Raw genomic sequence first — 20,549 nt, 5'->3', positions numbered from 1 at the left:
CAGCAGAACCACCCCTTCCTCACCAAGAAAAAGCTCCCCAGCGTCTGGAGGCACCCTTGCCGCCCGGAGGACTCCGGGGGCTCTGGCCCAAGCCCCGGGATGGTGCCTGACACGGGTGCCACACGCTCTCTGTGCACCAGGATAATCTCTACTGCAAACACGCCACACAGCCTCGCTCTTCTAGGGGCTCTGCAGGGCTGGGCCCACCCGCCCCGCCCAGGGCCCCCTCCTCCCCAGAAGCACAACCAAGACGGGACGCGGCTGGCCTCGCCGGGAGGTCGGCGAACAATGTTTAAGTGACAGGAAGTGAGCCATTTTTAGTTTTAACAGTTCTCGATGAGTGCAAACCTCCGACAGAGAGTATCTGTCCCAAGGAAATACCTGCGTTCAACAAGCGCCGTCCCCAGTGGCTCCAGCCCCACCGAAGCCTCGCCTTCCACACAGACGCGCACCTTACGAGGCAAGAGCTGTTATTAAGTTCCCTTAGCCCGCAAGTCCCCATCGCAGGAGCCCCAGCACTGAGGCCTCCATCACGTGCACACTTGCTCTCGTCCCCGCCGGGAGGGTGGTGATGGCCGGGACACGGACAGACAGTGTGTTAGTGAACGGGGCCTGTCCCTGACCCTCCAGCAAACCCAGGAGGTGCACGCATGGCCCCAAGAGTCTGACTTGACCGCTGGAAACCTTAAACAGTAACGACACAGCCGGGAACCAGGCCCCTCCCTGTGTGCTCGGCTTACCCTGGTCTCCAACAGGTAGGAGCAAACCACGCGGAAGCCACGCAAAGCCACCCGGGGTCACAGCCCCGTCCTTCCCCAGAGGTGCCTGACATCAGGATATATGGGTGGGAACTGCGTCCGACCGAGGCCCCAAAGTGTTGATCAGGGACGGGGCAGCCCTCACTCCGTGGGCTGGCTGGGTGTTCACAGAACCGCCCCCCGCCGCTGGCTAATCAGAGGCAGCTTCCATCCCGCGGTCCCTGGTTCACCTGAGACCACAGAGCAAACCTGTCCTCCTCACACCTGACACACACCCCAGCAAGCACTGAGGCCTCGAGAGCTCTGTGGGCAGAGACACAAGTCAAACAGGCCCCCGCACAGCACCTGCCGCTCAGCTCTGGAAGCCCATTTCCTGATCTGCAAAACCAGCGGCACAACGGCTCCGAGGGCCCGTTGGGGGGAAGACGGGCTGTGGGATCACTGCAAGGCAGGTACAAGGCAGAGGCCCTGACTTAACCAAAAGGGGTTCTTACTGAACCAGTTCTTACTGAACCGGAGCCCCTTCTCACCCGAGACCCCAGAGCCCTGGCTCCGGGGGCAGAGCCACGATCAGCGCCCCCAGCGGGCTCCGAGCACGCACAGCCGCCCGCCGGCTCACACACGTCCTTCTCGGAGCGTTTATCTGAGAGCGGAGGCTGGTTTCATGATTTTCGCTGGAGCAGCACAAGATAAAGTCAAGGCGTTCGATGGCTTTGCTGTTTCCTGGTAACCCCGCTCTCCCGGGCAGTAACGCTCTCCGAACCCCGCCAAGAGCACAGAAGTGGAGAGCAGCCAGCACGGAAAGCACAGTGTCAGCACCGAACGCGACTTCCTAACGTCCTCTGTGCTTAATAACTCACTCCCCCGAGCCTGGGAGGCCCCGAGCCTGGAGGGCCCTGGCGGGAGGGCTGTGCACCCACCCCGTCGGAGGGAAGGCTGGGCCCTAACCTCCCTCTTGGCCGGGGTGTGGGGGCACCTCTGAGATGACCCTAAACCACCATGACCGAGCACATTAGCGAGGGCGCTGCCCTGACGGACGCGGAGACGGGAGGGGGAAGGGCAGGCGGCGAGCACCCGTGGGAGTGGGCGGGAACTGGAGTTCGGGCTTCAGCCCCAGTGTCTGTGGCAGGAACGTGCACGGGGGCGTGTGGTGTGCGTGTGCCTGCTGGGCGTGAGCACCTCGGACACGGACGGGGTGTGTGTGGACACGCTGCCACGGGCACCTGTACCTTCCCCAGCCCACCCTGCCCAGGCCTGGGCCTCCAGCACCCCTACCCTCACAGGAGGCAGGCGCCTCGGGGTCCTGCACGGGGTGTCCCGCCAGGAGGCGACAAGCATCAGGACGATGACAGGGTCACATCACCAGGACACAGGGACCCAGCTCAAGGGTTCCCACTGGACGACCTGGGCAGTTTGAGCATCGAGATCATTAGACGGGTAAGTAACCATCAACTACTGAAAAATGAGAATCCACGAGTCCATCCGATAACAAACATAAATATCACCTAAATAAACTGAGCAATGAAGTAAATACAAGAACCCACAGGAATGAAGGAAGGACTGAAGGGAGGAGTGAGTGACTATATGGGAAGGACCCTGCTCAGAGCAGAGGCCGGCTGACTGGTCCGGCGGAGGGTGCTGGGAGCTCGTCACCCACGACTGTCGCGCAGCCTGGGACAGGCGAGACCCCTGACGCGGCTAAAGCAGGGGCACTCGGTGGACCAGGAGCCGGACGCCCGACCGCTTTACCGCGGGGAACAGTGACCAACAGCACAGAGACTGGACGGCCCTCGACTCGGGGCTTCCGAGGAGCCCACCCGACGGGAGTCCAGACACGGACCCCAGGACAGGCAGGGCATCCCCACGTCCGAATCCGGGATCACAGCCAGAACCTAATGGGGGGGAAGCACCACCAAGTCCAAAACAGGGACAGGAGGCAGCCTCCACCCACAATGCCACGTCACGAGAGACAAAGGAGGCGGAGGGCTGCTCCCAGTTAAGGGACGGTCGGGACACGAGCAGCTAAACCAGAATGTGGTCCTGGGGAGGACAGCCCCAGGAAGAAAAAACGCTACAAGCGGGGGGGTCCGCTGGTGGAAGTGCACCCCCCAGGAGACTAAGGTATCACATGGACGCTCGACTCCCCGAGACCAAGGGCCGCGCTGCCACTGCGGGGACGTGAGGTGATGCCCTCACGCTAAGGGGACACACACAGAGGGAGCACGAGCTCTTTAGGCGGCAAAGCAATTGGGACAAGTGTGTGCAGTGCCAATTCCATGTCGGGGTACACACTCAAAGGGGTCGGAACAGATGCTCCAACAAGTACTTGTGCGCGAGTGTCCACGGCAGCTCCCGTCACAGTAGCTGGCGGTGGAAACAACCCAGGTGTTCACCGACAGGTGAATACAACTCGGTCCGTCCACACGGCCCCGGGGCCCCGGGAGGGCATGAAGCACTGACACCTGCTGCAACACGGGGGAGCCCGAACACACGGTGCTCCGTGAGAACCAGGCAGGAAAGGACCGCGCTGGGTGAGTCCGCTGGCGTGCAACGCCAGAGCTGGCAAGTCCGCAGACAGGAAGCAGGCAGTGGGTGCCCGGCGCCGGGGGACGGGTGCGGAGGGGCTGCAAACGGGGACAGGGTGAGGCACGCGTCTCTCGATAGCGACCCATGACGGCCATGCCGCCCTGTGAGCCGCTGAGAACCACTGTGGCTCCCAAGAGGAAAGGGTGCAGGGACAGTAGGTAAGCTGCATCTCAGTGAAGCGGCCCTGGAAAGAGCCGGGCGCAGCACTGGGTCCTCTCCCACGGCTGCCTGCCCTGTGGACGTGCAGCCCTGCAACACGACTCGATGCCACCGTCCGTTTCTGCCCACAAAGGGGAGACAGCCTGCACTGCCTGAAAATGTTAAGGTTTAAGCCGGCCGGAATCCGAGAAGCTTCCGCTAACGTGTACTGCAAGCGTTCTCAATAAAGTTCTCTCTTCTTCCTTACTGCCTAGTAATTCAAGTTTTCTTTTCTTTTCCACAGTGGGAAACTAATCATCGGGAGTGTCTTTTAATGTTTTTAAATCAAAAATAAAGGGAAAAAGACTTCAGTAAAAACTATAGCTGAATTTACTAGGTCATGCTCCGGCGCTTCATAAAGCCACGGAGGCCGGTTTTGTCCCTGTGACGACTCTCTGTGGGGCGCCCAGGGACCTGTGGGCTGGCAGTACGGCCAGCACCCGGGCGGGGCCGGGGGGGCATCCCTCACCCAGCGCCTCCCCAGGCACCCCCAGCTCTCTGTGGCACGAAGGAAGGGCGCGAGGGCAGAGGGGCGCGGACCGACCGCCACCTCGCCGGGGCGCTGGCACCGGGGCAGCCTGCTCAGAGCCCCGGGAAACAGGCACGTCCCAGCTACTCCTGTGCCGCTTCCCCACCAGCGACTTCCTGTCTGTGATAGAGCGCCTCCTGAGCCAGGGCGCAGCGGCCGCACAGAAGTGCCTCCTCTCCGGCCAGGTGAGGCGTCTGTCTGAACGTCTCCTGCATCAGTGGTTATCACGGAGACCTGCACGCCGAGCGCCCTTCTGGGGCGTCACCGAGGCCTGTCTGAAGAGGATGTTGGCACTTAGCCTCGCAGCTGGGGGGACTCCAGGGACAGTGGAAGGGGGGGAGGGGGGGGAGGAGGGAAGAGTCACCTGTGCCAACCCCGCTCCCCACTGAGTGCCCACCAGCCTTCTGGTCAAAGGTGTCTGAGCCTCTGAGCCCACCTTGCCCGCTGGCACATCCTGCAGGCCCCAGAAGGCCCGCTGCAGCCTGCATCAACCAGCAGGCTCTCAGGGAACGGCTGTGGGCCCGCAAGACAGGGGTCCCGAGGAAGTGGGGGCACCGGCCATCAGAGCAGGACCCGCCCAGGCTCCTCAACACCAGGCGCTGAGGCCGACACAGCACCACGAGGCCTGGAGAGCCCAGAAAAGGCTCCTGCGTCCCAGGACGATCCACGCGCCCCACGGGCACCTGCTGGAGCCTTTGCCTTCAACGCCCAGTTCAGTGTCGTCAGAAAAGGTCAGCTGCTCTGAGTTCATCTGATTTGTGCCATTGTCCGGTGGGTGGGCATCTCATCCGGGAACAAGGGTTTTAAAGGCCAAAGGAACAGAGAACAAAAGTGGACGAAAACCTGACTGTAATTCTAAGCCTTTGTAAGTGGGTGGAATCGATCTAAAACTTCTCACAAGAAATCAGCCGTAGGGAGTCCTGGAGGGTCCAGTCATTAGAAAGGGCGCCGTCCCCGTCTGTCCAGGGGGCTGGTCCCGAGGACAGTGGACATCGGACACGAGGTCTCTGAAGAGGGAGCGGACCCTTCACACAGAGTCCCTGCTCCCCCACTCCTCCCTCTGCCTGGACCCCACTGCTGCACTCACCCATCTCCTGCCGCCCGAGCTCCGGGAGACGGTGGGCCATACCCTGGTCTGGACAGGGCCCCACACGACGCGGGTCTCCTGCACGGGCTGCACCCCTACATGGAGGGAGCCTCGGTCCCATGCCGGGCGGCCCCCCGCCGGACACATGTGGGTCCCCCGCCCCAGGAGACTCGGGCTCTTCCAGGGAGGCCACAACAAACTCCCACAGCCAACCAGACAGGAGGTGGGCCCCACCCCCTGCTCAGAACATTCAGTCTTCAGCAGACAGGACAGTTTTCTTTGCCGACTCAACAATGTAAACCGCCCAGAAATGAAGAAAATCACAGCAGCCACGGTTCCAGGTCGCTAGTTTCACCCTTCGCAGAGTCAACAGCAGCGGTTCTTGTCCCTGAAGCCACAGCGCAGAACTCTGCCCTGGGCGGCTGCCGTACCTTCCCTGGGCGTGAAGAGTGGCTTGCAGGGCACGTCCCGCCGAGAAAGTCCAGTGAGGTCCCCCAGAAGTCCCATCACCCCACCCTGACAACAGTGGTAACCTCTACACTGGGCAACATGTGTAAAAGTCAGCCCCTTAAAGACGTGGAAAATTGGAAAGGCCGGGGTCTCCCAGACCAATTTCTGGAAGAGAGCTTTAAACAGGGGATGTGAGTGATGGAGTTGAAGCCACCACAGGCCTAGCTGGGAAACGCCCATTAACAGTTTTTTGAAAGCAGCGGCTGCTGCGGGTGGGGGTGGGGGAGGGGGCATTGGATGAATGCGTCCAACGCGTCCAAGGAGGCGACACAGAGAGCAGGGAGAGGCCGCCGCGGCGAGTAGGGCGGGGGGCTTGGACCAGGAGGGGCGCACTTGGCGTGGTGAGAGCGGTGGGACTCTGGGTACATCCTGAAGTCAACAAGACGCACCAAGACTCCCGGATGGAAGAGACGTGGGACGTGAGAGCCAGAAGGACAGACACCGTGTGGTGCTACTCACAAGGTCCTGGGAGAGTCAGGGTCGCAGAGACAGAAAGTAGGGGGTGGGGGCCAGGGCTGGGGGAGGGGAGGGGCGTCCGTGTTTCATGGGGGCAGAGCCTCAGTTCGGGACGATGAGAAAGTTCTGGAGACGGACGGTGGGGATGGCGGCACAACAGTGAGAGCGTACTTAATGCCCCTGAACTGGACACTGAAAAACGGCTAAAGTGGGTGATTTTATTACGTTATGCATATGTTACCAGAATAAAATTAACAAGAATAAAGAGAAGGAATTTTGCCTGAGCAATGATGTTGCCGTTGTTTCTCTGCGGAAGGTGGTGGATGGAACACTCGCGGAGATGGAGACCTGGATTTCGGGCAGCTAAGTCTGAGGTCACGGTGAGGCACCCGGGCGTCTGCCGAGGGGCGAGGCTACAGGTATGGCGCACGCGGAAAGTCTGCGGGAGCCACACACGTCGGGCGTGTGGCAGCGGCACCGAGAGCCAAGATGCCAAGGCGAGCGCGGGGCGGCGCAGGGGGAGAAGAGGGCTCCTCACGTGGATGGAGCAGGCGCCATGGAGCGCGCACCCCTCGGGGAGGGGCGGGGGGCAGCCTGTGGCCGACAGTGGGCGAGGCCCTCGGTCCACGGCTGGCGAGGAGTTGATGGGGAGCGAGGGCGGGGTGTGGAAGCAGATGGTCCCCGTCGAGCCCTCAGGTGAGGCTGCAGCCCAAGGGCTGAACCAGACGGCGCAGCGAGGCCCCACCCAGACCCCCACGCCCGGCTCTTTGAAGCCCCAGAATTTTGCAGTAATTTGTTACACAGCAAGAGGTGACTAACATATAGGGCTTGTCCAGCAGAAACGAAGACCTGCAAATCCCAAGACCTTGCAATTCCACCCCAGGCCTACACCCCAGAGAAGCCGTGTCCACGTATGAGGGCGTCACCCGTAACTGCCAACAACTCAGAGGACCTAATGGATGAACTATGTTCCTGCGCCAATAAAAAGTAACAATCTAGAGCTGTAACAACAGCATGGAGAACGCTTACAATAAACGTTAGTCAGAAAAGCAAAATACAGGGGCTTCCCTGGGGGCGCAGTGGTTAGGAATCCTCCTGCCAACGCAGGGGACACGGGTTCGATCCCTGGTCCGTGAAGATCCCACATGCCGTGGAGCAACTAAGCCCATGTGCCACAACTACTGAGCCTGCGCTCTAGAGCCCGCGAGCCACAACTACTGAGCCTGCGTGCCAGAACTACTGAGCCCACACGCCTAGAGCCCATGCTCCGCAACAAGAGAAGCCACCGCAATGAGAAGCCTGCGCACTTCAACAAAGACCCAACGCAGCCTAAATAAATGAATAAATTTATTAAAAAAAAAAGCAAAATACAGGAAAGCAGGGATGGCGGTGGGATGAACTGGGAGGTTGGGATGGACACGTATACACTAATATGTATAAAACAGACAACTAATAAGAACCTGAGGTATAAACAAACAATGATAAAATAAATTTTTTTTAAAAAGCAGCAAAATACAAAAGTAGAATGCAATTCCAACCATGTAAAGTTCAACTACAAGCAAAACCAAACTATTATTTAGGGATGCGTCACACAAAATATTGATACAATCTAAAGAAAAGCAGGGGGATGAAAGAGGCTCTGAGTTTTGTTTCTCGACCCAGGTGTGGTTTCCTTTAAGCTGTATATACCTCCTATTTGCTTACTTTAAAATAAACTGGAAGGAAAGAAATCCACCATACAAAGTATGCCTGTCTGTGGCCATAAATGAAATTCTTCCACTTAAATCACAGCTGCTCAGTTTAAAACTCCAGGCTCAAATCAGAATTTAATACCGAAAGTCACTACCATTTCCCAGGTAAAGTGGTCACCTTCACTAACCCACACTCCCTGCACCTGTTTCTGAAAGTCAGGTCAAGTAAAGGCTGGAAATTAGATACGACGCTGGTAACACCAGACCCAGAATTAGAAACTTCAATGAGAAAAGGACAGCGATTCTTTTTTGCCTCAAAATACAGCCTGAAGGAAAGAATTTCCCCTCAGTGGGTAAGCCTAAGAAGAAAGAGCTGCACGTGAACAGAGGAGCGCCAGGGCGGGAAGATGCCCTGGGGTGCGGGGGTGGGGGGCAGCCCGCCACGCTGACTTAACCCAAGCCCCACCCAAGTCCCGGGGGCCCCCCAGGGCTCCAGCCAGGGGAGAACGCCGGGCAGCAAGACACACAGAAAGTGGCACGTGGATGAGTGTCTTTCTTACAAACTACAGGGAAACACAGTTTACACGCACGGGAATCTTGGAACCTCCCCGCCAGTTACAAATTCCCACTCCCTCTTCAGACACGCGGGGCACCTGGGCGACCCGAGAGAAGAGGACGAGCGTGCCAGCAGCCCGGCTGCTCAGAAAACCCGCCTCCACCCCGGGGACCCCGATGGTTGGCAGGGCCCTGGCACTGGCTACGCAACCCAGGCTCCAGGGCCAGGATCCCTGCTCGGCCAGATGGGGTGGAACGCACACCCATGCCTGGGGAACACACTCTGCCAGGGCCGGAGCCCAGCCCACACTCACCAGCGTGCCTGCACACACATGTGCACACACAGACACGGACACACACACATGCCCTCATGACAAAGACCTGCAAGCACACACTCACGCAGACGTGCACACGCGCACACACTCCCCGCGCGCTGTCCGCATCTTGGCTGACGGGGTCCCTGAGCCTGCCCTGGGGGACCCTCCACGCCACCAGGAGGCACATTTCGAAACCCTGCTCTGGTCCCCCGGGCGTGGTGCTCCGTTAACCTCTCCCGAACAGAGCCCATTGCAGAGGGCCCCGTGCCGACTGCACAGCAGACGCTCAGGGCGAGGCCAGCGGCCGGCCTGGCCGGAGGGCTCGGGGTGCAGCTTTCTTTCAGGTGAAAGAAAAGCAAGAGCAGCTCGTGTGGAAAAGCACCGCCTGCCCCACACGGACCAACAGGACTCACCGCGCTTACCTAAGCAGGAGGAGACCCCAGCCTCCAGGGTCGTCAACAGGCACCAGGGTGACACGGCAGCAGATGAGGCGTGGTCACCTGGAGGCTCCGTGCCCCAAAGGCCATTGTCACACAAGTCACCCTTCATTTGTCCGTTGGTTTCCAGCGTTCAGCTGTATCGTCAGGCATTTACTGATGAGACTCTTGACCAAGTCTGACTTCCTGGTATGAAGTCCAGGACGCACACTTTCATTCATTACTTACGTTAAAAAACAAACTGCCCTCCCCTGCCCTCCCTCGCGTGAGCTCCTGGCACCGACACAGGCTGTGACTCCTCTGCAGCACAGAGCGGGGGAGGGGGCCAGGGGCTCCTGGGGGGTCTGACCCTGCAGCCAGAACTCAGTGTAAACAGAGGACTAATTCATAAAACTGCTAAATCCCAACAAATGTAGAAATTTGCTCGAATCAGTTTCTATGCCCCCTACACAAACACTAATTCCACCCTCCAGAAAGGACATACGTTAACACACGTCTCCTGTCCTCATCACCACAGAGCACACACAGCTGCCGCATACAAGCGTGTCCTCGAGGCACCGTGTCAGCTATTTAGCACGTTACCTTGCGGCAGCCTAGGCGACCCCTGTGACCAGGCCGTACTGTCTCCACTTGACGGTGTCAGAGAGAAGCATGGTGCCCAAGGTCACGACCACCCGGCGCCCTGCGTAAGCCTCTGTCCACCTGAGCCAAGCGGTACCAAGTCCTACCCCACAGCCCTGCTCTGAACTTGGAAGTGGGGCGGCGAGCCCTGGCCGGCGACCAAGGCGGGCACTTTCCCCGGCACCCCCCCATCTTTCCAGTAACGGGTGCCTGTTCTGACTGGGCTCCTGGCTGCCCAGCTGCAGGTCACGGGTCCAGGCTGCCCGCAGCTTCCTGGTCGGCTCCTGAAGATGAGGCCACTGACCCTCGCTGTCTGCCCCCGCCCGGCACTAACGGCACACGTGGGGTGGGCTCCCACTGACCGTACACCGGGGCAGCAGCCCAGGGGCGGCAGGACGGCGAGGCCAGAGGAGCCGGGTCCCTGGACGACCCCAGGAATCAGCCGCCCCAGCCCGGGCCGCTTGCCTCCGCACTGTGAAATTTCCATCCTATGTAAGGCACTGGATTTTGGGGTCTCCGCGTCACGGCAGTTGGCCTGTGCCCTGACACGTGTCTGTCCGTAAGCCTCCGTCTGTGTCCAGTTTTTGGCCCTTCCTGCATGCTGAGCCCTGTGCTGGCACCCGCCCCATTCCTGGTCATGGTACCACACTATACACACCCCAGACCCAGGTCCCTCAGTCACACACTTCAGCCCCTGCCCCGTGCCACGTGGGGCCTGGTTCCAGCCGTCCCGCACCTCCAGGCCAGGCAGGCTGCTGCGTGGAGGCGCCTGGCTTTGGTGGCCACCGTGCTAAGCCCTCAAGAACGGGCAGGGCTCTGTCAGGCCAGCAGAGGCTCAGGACGTAAAGACAGCATCGTCGGACCACACCTGGCGTCGGTGGTGAGCAAGGACCTCAACCGCCACTTTCCTTTGCCTTTTAAGACATCCCCTCCGAGCACACACTCAGAGCTGATCCACACCTAGAGGCCGGGGCCTCCGGTACATGCAGGTGTGTCCTGACACCCACACCTCCACAGCCGCGCTCAGGTGTGCATCTGGGCAAACGTCTGTCAGTGTATGTTCCCGGGGTCGGCCCAGCTTAGACCAGCCGTCCTCGGCCAGCAGAAGCCCCCCAGGGGCCGTACGTTTACACCAGACGCCACTTCTGCCCCTCACAGCGGGAGACATGAGCGCTGTGCCTGGGAAAACCATCTTCAAAGCAGCAACTGTTTTCCCAGCTGTGGACACTCCATCCTGGGAAAGCTTTTCATTCCACTGCAAAAATACTTTTGAGAAGACTGAACAAATACTCGGCTTCATCTGTCCATTCTGGTATTTTAGACCCAAAACTGGAGAACTTTCTCGAGTACATGGTCTGATGAACCAGTGACTAACATTCCTTATAATCATGAGTGAACCTTCTAACGAAATAAGCTTCCTGAACTAAATGTGGTGTCAACTCACTTAACCGAGAACGATAAACCAAGTGGTTTCCTGTGAAACCAAGTGGTGTCCTCGTTCTGGCTGGTTCGGATCTCCCACTGGTGCCCACACGCACCCTGGAGTCCGGGAGGTCCCGCAACGTCCCCGCGGGCCACTACCTGGCGTCTAAGATCATGGGAATGAAAGCCCCTCATCCCAGTGAGGCCTTTGTGCTGCGTGCCCTGCGCCGCTGTGCCTACTTCCTGAATAAACAGCGTCGAAATCATGAAGGAAAGTTGAAAAAGGGAAGCTCCCCCCTCCTGCCCCCCAGTTCCGTCCTGAAAGCCCCACTCTTTCCCGCTCTGGTCCCTCTGTGAAGGCGTATCTGGCACAGGGGCCTCTTCGTGCAGGCTCGGTTTATAGTGTCATTTCCAACATCATCCTTAATTTAATTTTAAAAAACAAAGTCGTCCCCCACCTTATACAAGCAGAACACACCCACTGTGGAAAACACAGAGAACGTGGAGGAGTGCAGAGCGGTGTCGGCACGTTGACTGAGCCTGGGCCCTCCTCCCTGCCTGGCTTTCAGGTCTCCCCACCTCTCTTTAGCCCAGACGGTCTGTGACGTGAGTAACGACTGAACTCTCACTGGTTTGTAGTCCTTTGGCCATCTTGGGGTCGGAACCACACTCTGACCTGGGGTCAGGCAGCCTCATCCTTCTGCCGCATCCCTGGAAGCCCAGGGTTGCCCCCCTCGTCCCCGAGGGAGGCCGGGGCCGGGACCACCTCCTTCTGCGCGAGGAGGGCCCTCACGCGGCGATGGCAGGGCTGCCCGGAGCCTGGTCCCCCGGGGGGTCTCCCGGGGGGTCTGCTGTGTCCTGGCGTTGGGAGGGGGCGCCCCTGGGAGCCCCCCACCTTCCTACACTGACCGGGGGACCAAAGGGCTGGCACAGGCACCAACCTGGCGGCCGGCAGCAGGGCCCTGCAGCCTGGGAGCGGCCAAGGGGCTGTCCGTCTAGGGCAAAAGCCATAAAAATAACTTGGCTGGAAAAATATCTGAACCATTAGGACAGAGCCCTCAGCACAAGGGTTTTCTCAGATCTATACAGAAAAGGTGAACTTTGTAACAGAACCGGTAAAAACACACAGGCAGCTCACAAGAGAAAAACAAGTGACGGTTCACGGTAGCAATCAAAGAAACTGAAATCACAACAACCATGAGTGACCTTTTTCTCTCTGTCACACCAGGGAACATGGAAGACGTTATGACACCCAGGTCTGGTGCGGGCGCCCTCACACACGGAAAAGACACTGTGTCCGCTGTAGGACTCCGAGGACACACCCCAAAGTATAAACCGCAGCGTTCTCTCGGGGTGGCAGGATTCATCTGTCTGGTTTCTTCTGTATGTTTCTATTTCTTTTTTTTTTTTTTCCATTTGGCCATGTATATATAACTCAGGAAAAATAATAAACATTCCGTTTTTAAAAGTACGTTTTGCTGAGCTCTTTTCTGCTGACCACGAGGAAGCAAAGCTCACAAACATGGCCCTGGCTGGCCAGGCGGCAATTAAAGCATTAGAAACCGACGTGTGGACAGCTGGACTTGGGGGCGGGGAGGGGACAAGGGCGACGGGTCTCCACGGCAGCGGGACGCCAGCAGTTTCCAACTCTTCCCTAACGGTTCAGAGTCAACAACCGAGCCGAGAAAACCCATTTTCGAGACAGAGGTACACAAGCTCGCGGCCAGCCTACTAACAGACCACGGGCCCTGGGGCCGCAGCCCCGAGGAGCTCCTGGAAAAGGGGACAAGGACGTCACACAGCAGGGATGACAAGGGCCACATGGAACACGGACGCAGCAGCACGGTGCCGCCAGCAGGCTGGGAAGGCTGTCCCGTACGGCCCACCCCGCAGCATCCAGAATTGGTAAGGCCGACAGCACACATACCACCAAACTCTGGAAAAACGAGAGCTTAATTCTGCCCCTGCCAGTTCCCAGGACAACTCCAGCCGTCCTCATCAACGCGAGCGCCGCGATCAGAAAGACTGAAACATTAAAGCAGCGAGACGCCGCACACTAGCGGAGATGCAGAGAGGCCGGATCCCTCGCACGACGGGGGCAGGTAAGGGGGCGGCCGCCCCGAAGGTGGGTAGCTGCCGAGCACCGACACGAGCACGGACCGCACGACCAGCCGTTGTGCTCCCGGGCGGTTTCCCTGGAGAGAGGAACACACGTTCATGGACGTTCACAGCACTTTGGTGGTAAAGCCAAGACTGGAAACCACCCGAGTGTCCTTCACTGAATAGCGAAGGGCTGCAGAGCAGTGGCCCAGAAGCCAGTGGTGACAGCAGCTCTGTGTCATGACACCTGCGGCAAAACTGCAGAAACGCACGCGCGCCGGCAAAACTAATGGCATGTGAGAGAGCTCTGCGGGCGGCATCGATGTCCCTCTTGGCTGCAACACCACAGTCCGTTACCAATGGGGCAAACCGGGCACAGGGCACACGGGCCTCCCTTTAGTTTCTGCAACTTCCTACGTAACCTACAGTTATTTCAAAAATAAATTCTCTTTAACAAAAGCGAGAGCCCCAGGCCCTCGACACGAACGCTGAGCCCCTCGGCCACCCATCCAGGACCCTCCAGGCAGGCCTGGGGCCCAGCCCGGCGTTCAGAACGCGGCTCCTGTCCCAGCGAGAAGAGTCCGCACCAACACCGCCCGACGCCGCGATGCAGCGCCACGCTCCGGGGCACGCGCGGCGGAGCAAGACCTGGAAGGACCGCAGCAGCCCCTGCCCACCAGGCGGTCTCACCTGAGCGCTCCCCACGCCGCGGTCCTCCTGTCATCAGTCCCGCGTGGGGCGGCGCCCGCGGCAACCTTCAAACGGCGGCCAAGAGCCCAGAGGCCCCCGACCTTCCCGGGGAGGCGGCAGGTCGGTGAAGCCACGGGCCCAGGGAAGGGCTTCCTGCCGTCGGAGACCGGGAGAGCCTGGAATTCGGGGCAGAAAGATCTGGCGCCTGCGCGACCTCGGCCGGGGCGGGGCTGCCCTGTAGCCGGGGAGCAGCTCAGACTCGGGGTGCCCGGGACGGGGTGTCCTCCCGGCTGTGGGGGGTACGCCGGCCAGGCCAGGGCCCCTCCACCGCCAATCTGGGGGCGTCAACGTCGTCCCCACGCCGGGCACTGCCAGCCTGTCCCTGGGGGCTCCTGCCCCGGAGGCAGCGCTTGGCTGCGACAGAGACCCCGGGCCGCCGAGGCCCACATGCCCCCCAGGAGGGGCTCTCCAGATCCTGAGTTGACTTAGACTAACTCTGCCGAGGGGTGAGAGGGGACGGCGACCAAAACCATCGACCGAAGTACAGAACCAACCATTTCTGGAAAGCGAAGAGCCGGCCGGAGGGGAGGCTCCTGGCGCCTAGGAACCACGGGCCGCGGCGCTGCTCGCGCCTGAGCCATTCGCAGGGCCGGGAGTTTGCTCGTGGGCTCAGGTGGCCTCCAGCAGCGGCGGCGAGGGGCCGAAGCGCAGCTCAGGGCCCCCGGGTGGAGGGTCAGAGGGCGGGACTGATCCGGGAGGGCCCCTGGAGCCACCTCATGCCTCCCGACCGGCTGCAAGCGCCCAGCCCCCAGCGACACCTTCTGGCCAAGGGATCGGGGCTCCTGTGTCGTCCCTGTGTCACTGTGCGCACGTGTAAGACGTGTGTCTCACACTGGGCCGCGGTCAACGTTTCAGAGTGAATGATCTGGCCGAATCACGTTAAAGTCTCTGGTTTCTTGAGGAATGCTCACCTTTTGAGATAAAAAAGATTCAAAAAGATGTGTCTGAGTTTATAAGCCGTAACTGGTTCTTTGGGGAGAGGCTTTTATTGAGGGGAGGGGTTGTGTGTTTTCCATCGCGTTTGTAGTCTGAATCTTACCCCGTGTTCTCCAGGCGTGTGTGGGGACAGAAAAGCCTGCACCATCCTCGCGGACACTAAGGGCTACCGGTGGCCAGGCTCAGCTTCCCAAAGCCACCCACACGCTGTCTGCTACTTAGTGCAAATCAGAGGAAATCGGTGAAAAACATCAACTACTTCCAAGGTCAGAAGCCACTCACCATCAGATTTTCTACGTTGCATGAGATTTTTCCACCCAAACAGGAACCGATGTGGTTGTGAACCTGACACTAAGCAACGTGGTAAGTTAACCACAGCTCCATCTAAAAACGAGTAGAATTTGACATACCTGCTATTTTTTGGCTACAAGTATAGGCTGAAAAAGCCAGTGCAAATGACTATAACTAGGAGGACACCTTGAAGCTCCCTAACCTCTACCCCACGCCCCACCTCGCCTTATTCACCTGCCTTTAGAAAACTCTCAGCAGGTTATCAGAATTCGTTGAAAAAAAGATGTAATAATTAACACTCCCATAACCTATTACATGTTAAAACATATAAATTAACGCAACATTAAATAAAATCTGTTTTTAGCAGCACAAAATCCCGATTTTTAATATGAATTTGCTGAACACGTGTCCCAATTTGATCTCAGGGAGCTGCTGCTAAGTTTTATCGGTTATAGAAAAGTTAGGTTAAGGGTCAACATGGAGAAGGTGAGAAAACAGGGAGAAGAAGAAAAATCAGAAGGTTGGCCAGGCCAAGAAGATCAATTTCAGAAAGGAACTCGGGCAGAGAGAATGTGCCCGGAAGGCAGGAGCACAGCACGTGGCTGAGTCAGGACTGATGGGGAGAAGCGGGAGGGCTACCGAGAACCCCAGGACATCTTCCACCCTGGACCACAACAGGCCCGCAGTCCTGCACAGACCCGCCTTCACCACAACGGTGCATTTTAATGGTATGTTACACAGAAAACAGACAAACGAAGTCTCCACCAGGTGGGCTACAGGGACACTGTCCAGGTCACGTACTCACTGAGAAACAGGTTAGATCTCTCCAGAGAAAACCGTAAAACTTTCCTGAATGACATTAAAAAACCACCTCAATAAACCATGAAAGATTTCTCAGGAAATCTGAAAGTGGATTGCAAAATTCAAAGCAAAAAGAAAACATGACAAAGGCCCAGAACCCTGTCCCAAAAAACAATAAGTACTTAGTGTACTAGATATTAAAACATATTTTTAAGAACTAAAGTATTAAACAGTGTGGCAAGGAGCAAGTTAAATTATGGTACAACAAGACAACAGAATATTATACAACTTTTTTAAAGGATAGGCTATTCCAACAAGAATTCTAAGACAATTCAATAAGAAGAGTATTTTCAACAAATGGTGTTGGGACAACCAGACACCCACATGCAAAAGAATGAAGCTGGACCCTTACTTCACACCATACACAAAAGTTAACTCAAAATGGATCAAAGACTAAAATGTAAGAGCTAAAACTATAAAACACAGAAGAAGATACATCTTCTCCTATAAATCTCCATGACCCTGGATTTGGCAATGGTTTCTTAGATATGTATGACACCAAAAGCATGGGCAACAAAAGAAAAAACAGATTAATTAGACTCTTCGAAATTTAAAATGTCTGTGTTCCAAAGGACAACATCAAGAAAGTAAAAAGATGGGAATTCCCTCGGTGGTCCAATGGTTAGGACTTGGCGATTTCACTGCCCGGGGCCTGGGTTCGATCCCTGGTCGGGGAACTAAGATCCCACAAGATGTGCAGCCAAAACAAACAAACAAACAAAAAACAACAACAAAAAAACAAAACAGAGAGAGAGAAAGTAAAAAGGCAATGGACAGAAGAAAATGTCTGCAACCCACATATCTGATAAAAGAATTGTACCTAGAAATCATAAAGAACTCTTACAACTCAATAAATGAGACAATTTTTAAAATGGAGAAATGTCTATTCAAACCCTTTGCCCCAAGAAAATATACAAATGGCCAATCAGCACATGAAAAGATGCCCAACATTATTGACCACTGAGGAAATGCAAGTCAAAACCACAAGAAGACACCACTTCACACCCAGCAGGATGGTGAGAATCAGACAGAGAACAGTGCTGGCGAGGACGTGGAGAAAGTGGAATTCTTACACGAGGCTGGTAGTGGAACGAGATGTACAACAGGGCAGATGCTGCAGAAAAGTCTGGTGGTTAGGAGCTAAGTACAGAACTACCATATGGTCCAGCAGTTTCACTCCTGGGTCTATAGCCCAGGAATTGAAAACAGGTATGTAGACAACAATGGGCACACGAATGTCCCCAGAAGCACCGTTCACAGCAGCCACAGGTGGACACAGCCTGACCAGTGACCAGACAGAATGCAGCGTATTCACATAAAGGAACGTTATCCAGCCACGAAAATTCAGGAGTGAAGCACCGACACACACGACCACATGGATGAACCTCGAAAACCTGATGCTAAGTGAGGGAACTCAGACACGATGTGTGACACAGGTCACATACTGTATGCTCCCTGTACAGGAAATCCCCAGAAGAGGTAACCCAGGGAGACAGAACGTGGGGGAACCGGGGCTGGGGCAGGGTCGGGAGGGAGCGCCCCGCAAGTTCAGGGTCTCCCTCCAGGTGAGGACGATGCCGTGCGGCTAGACAGAGAGGGACGGTCACACAACACGTTCGTGTGCGGAAGTGTTGCTGTAAAGTGGTCAGTTTTATATCCGGCCCGTCAGCTCCCATCACAATCCTGGACGTTTAATTCAGTCCCCAGACCCTCCTGAGCTCCGCCTATGTTAGCGTTGCTGTGTCCGTCTCTGTGCACCAACAAGCCCCATTTCAATTCTTAAATATATGAACTGAATCTCCTGGCAACCAGCACTTTAAAAAACAGAACTACCCTGAAAAGGACACGTGACTGTCTGCTTTAGAAAAAGCCTCCACATGGTCAGTTTGGATAAACAGATTAGCAGAACATAGAACATGATAGAACATGTTCTATAAAAAGGACAGAAAAAAAATGTCAGATCCCTGCCTCACATAACACAAATTTCAATTCATTTAAAAAACTACAAGAAGTGGAGAAAAATATAAGTAAATGTTTGTAACTGTGGAAGAGAGGACTTTTTAAGGGAACAAAAAAAGAACAAAAACAGACACCACAAAGCAAAACTGACAGACACTCGCCTGCACACGACTGAAAGCCCCACGGAAACATCAAATTCAGGAGACAAAAGACACATGGGGAGAAAGTCCATGTATTAGACACACAAAAAGTCCTTTTTTACAAAAGGCAATCAATTCAACAGAAAAATAGGCGAAAGATGTGATGAGGAAATTCATAGAAGACAAATGCTTAATCACTAACTGAAAAATGTCCATCTCACTAGGGATCAGGAAAATAGAAATTAAAAACAGATTCTACTCTTCACCACCAGATTGGTAAGAATAAAAGATGGATAGTACCCAGTGCAAGCTGCCAGGACATGAATTCTGGGGCCCTGAGGCATCATGTATCAGATTTCAAATGCTGCGTCTCCAAGAGAAGCATCACACAGGCACACAGACCTCACTGGGCCTCTCTCCAAGAAGACACACAGATGGCCGACAGGCACATGAAAAGATGCTCAACACCGCTATTACTAGAGAAACGCAAATCAAAACCACAACGAGGTACCACCTCACACCAGTCAGAATGGCCATCATTAAAAAGTCTACAAACAATAAATGCTGGAGAGGGTGTGGAGAACAGGGAACCCTCCTACACTGTTGGTGGGAATGTAAATTGGTGCAGCCACTATGGAAAACAGTATGGAGGTTCCTCAAAAAACTAAAAATAGAGTTGCCCTATGATCCAGCAATCCCAGTCCTGGGCATATATCTGGAAAAACACTAATTCGAAAAGACACATGCACCCCTATGTTCATAGCAGCACTATTCACAATAGCCAAGACACGGAAACAACCTAAATATCCATCGACAGATGAATGGATAAAGATTTAGTACATATATACAGTGGAATACTACTCAGCCATAAAAAGGAATGAAATAATGCCATTTGCAGCAACATGAAGACCTAGAGATTATCATACAAAGCAAAGTAAGCCAGACAGAGAAAGACAAATACCATCTGATATCACTTATATGTGGAATCTGAAATACGACACAAATGTACTTATCTACAAAACAGAAACAGACTCACAGACATAGAGAACAGACTTGTGGTTGCCAAGGGGGAGGGGAGATGGGGGAGGGGTGGACCGGGAGTTTGGGATTAGCAGATGCAAACTAGTACATAGAGAATGGATAAACAACAAGGTCCTACTGTAGAGCACACGGAACTATATTCCATATCCTGGGATAAACCAGCATGGAAAAGTATATGAAAAAGAATGCATATGTATAACTGAATCACTTTGCTACACAGCAGAAATTAATACAACATCGTAAATCAACTATACCTCTATAAATTGAAAAATAAATAAATACGTACAGTCTACTCTCTGTCAATTATACCTCAATAAAGCTGTTCTGAAAAACCACACACACAGTAAGACACGACGACACCCAAGAGAGAGGCCGACAACAGCAAGTGGAGGCAAACACGCGGAGCACCGAGAGCCTCCACGCGGCTGGCGGGGCGCACGGTGGTGCAGCCTCCTCAGAGGACAGCTTAGCAGTTCTGTAAGGTGAACACACACTTCCGTACGATCCTTCCCAGTCCTAGGAATCTACCCAAGAAAAACGACAGCAGAGGCCCTTGTACACAGCACACTGAAAACAGCCCCAAATCGGCAACAACACAAACGTCTAGACCCAGGTGATGGAGACTACAGAGTGAAGTGTGACGGGTCCAGAGGAAAGGGGGACACGGGGGGCGGGGGGCGGGGGTCTCAGGCTGGCCCCCCTGGGCAGGACCGGGGCCTTGGCGCATCACAGAGCCTCTCTGGTCTCAGGGGCCCACTCTCGGAACCCCTCTTAGCCCCGCAAGACCCCAGTTTACAGCTCCCAGGGGCTGACCGCCGAGCACTCAGTGCTCACAAAGTAGGAAACAAGAACAGTGGAACCAGGGAATTTCTGCTAAGAAAAACAAGTCGGGCTCCCAGGGAGCTGTCTGTAAAGATCAGCAACCCCTCACCCCGGCTAGTTTAACGACCAGAAGTCTGCTGCCAGACCAGAAACATTTCTTGAGGCAAAATACCATTGGTATGAAGTCATTTTGCTGAGCAAATTCTCAAGGCCATGAAGTTCACAACCTCGTCTGATGGTTCTGAAGCACTTGTGGGCTTAATGCCCATGTAATTCCTCTGATTTTTCCAGGTTGAAAAGGCAGGAGAAAAGATGCCCCATGTTGAGCTTTGCTTCCTTTCCACACGAAGGACACGGCGTGGCCTCCTACAGCCCAGCTGCCCCCGTCACGTGTCAGCAGGGCCCACGAGGACACGACAGACGCACATGGCTGCGCTGGGCCCTCGGGAGCCCGGGGCTTGGGGGTGGCGCACACCGTGTTC

General features: G+C 55.8%; 1 protein-coding gene across 2 annotated transcripts in view; it reads right to left on the bottom strand.

Annotated features, from left to right (window-relative positions):
• CHLSN (cholesin) overlaps window positions 1–20,549 on the bottom strand; it is a 98,390-nt gene that overhangs the window by 62,584 nt on the left and 15,257 nt on the right. The gene's annotated exons all lie outside the window — the stretch shown is intronic.

The sequence above is a fragment of the Balaenoptera borealis genome (assembly GCF_965194805.1).
Source record: "Balaenoptera borealis genome assembly, chromosome: 16".
NCBI lineage: Eukaryota > Metazoa > Chordata > Mammalia > Artiodactyla > Balaenopteridae > Balaenoptera > Balaenoptera borealis.
This window is presented reverse-complemented; position numbering and strand designations above follow the sequence as displayed.